A 1,599-nucleotide genomic window follows, 5' to 3' on the forward strand; every position below is an offset into this window, starting at 1 on the left:
TGACTAGCAGGCCTTTTTATTTTTAGAAACTGCTGGAATTTTTCCCTTACTTGCTTTAAGGAGTTAATGTTGGACATTTGGGGATACCAGGTCTGTGACGGAGGGGGCCCATATCATTAAAAGACTTGATATCTATTACAAGGGCTTGTCTCAGTAAACTGAGGCCAGGAACTAATTGAGCTCCATCCTTGCCCTCTCCCATCTTTTTCTACTTCAGTTGCATTGCTCCCTTGAGATCTTTCCAGAAAGAAGTAGTCAAATGATAAAAAACATTTCATGGTATTGAGCTAGTTGAGAGGGTGGTAACAGTCTGGGGAGAAAGGAAGTGATAGAAACAGCTGAGTAAAGGGATCAGCTTGCACAACATGAATGAGAGTAGGGAGTTGTGTTGCAAGTACCCCTCAGCTTGGTCAGAGTTTTTACTCAGTTATTGGGCCTTCCCTGAAGGTTCACAGACAGACCATCCCTTGAGGCTGCAGATTAGAAGGCAGATGGTGGAACTATAGCGTTTGAGAGTATGAACTTCAAAAATACAGTGGTGGAGCCCTTGGAGAGATGTGAAATGACCCATAAGAGGACTAGATGAGGAAGGAAACCAGTTGGGAGGGGTAAAAGCAACTTTGGGTAACCTAGGTGAAAGCTGAAATGGTGCTTTATCTGAAGGAGTGAAAAAACAGTCTCCAAGAGAAATCCTGAAGGATGTTTACGGTGGTAAGGATGTCAGAGCAAAGGGATATGAAGTACTTATTTTGAAATTATGTCAGAGAATTTCTTTAGCTTGTACTGTATTAACATCACTGTACTAGAGTTGGAAGGAATCTTTGTCCAATGCCTTCATTTCACAGAGCAGGAAACAGGCAAAATAAAGTTGACCCCGAACACTCTATTTCATATACTTATGTTTGCTTCCCAGATAAACTGTTGCTGAAGAGCAAGAACAATACTCTCTACTTCTGTAATATCCCCCCGCCCAGTGCCTAGATTGTGCTATTCACAGTAGAAACTGGAAACAGCAATGAAGGATCCAGAATGGTGCAACTCATTCGTTTGTGGATGGAATGAGGTGGAATTTTGAGGCCTTTTAATACCTCCTGGTTTCCTCCTTAGTGATGTTCAGACAAGACTCTTGAATAAGACAGGGAAACTATTTCGTTTAAACCCGGGGTATAACTTCCGCAGTAGCCTCAGTCCGAGCCCTAGGTGGCCAAGCGGACTCTATAACTACTCCGGGAGACTGCTTTGAAAGTGGAACTCTGCGCGGCCGAAACGATCCAGCCATATCCACTGCCAGCCAGGAAGCGGGCACAGGCCCAGGTCCCCAGCAAACCCCCGGCTCCGCTTTTCCGGGTCCCGAAGGGTGCGCCCGGGGGCGGGGCCTGCGTGTCAGTCGGCTTGAGAGCAGCTCCACCGCGCTCTCCTTCCGGAGCCACGCCTTCACTTCGCGAAAGCAGCCGGTCGGCCCCGCTAGATCGCGGGCGCCGGGCGGGGCGGGACAGGGAGACAGCTGGCTGGCTGGCGCGCTGCGGGGGGCGGGGCGCACGCGCGCCAACGCTTCCTCGCCCAGAGCTGTCCCTGCGCCTGCTGCTGGTCGGCCCGCGG

This window comes from Hippopotamus amphibius, chromosome 17 (assembly GCF_030028045.1).
Source record: "Hippopotamus amphibius kiboko isolate mHipAmp2 chromosome 17, mHipAmp2.hap2, whole genome shotgun sequence".
Lineage (NCBI taxonomy): Eukaryota > Metazoa > Chordata > Mammalia > Artiodactyla > Hippopotamidae > Hippopotamus > Hippopotamus amphibius.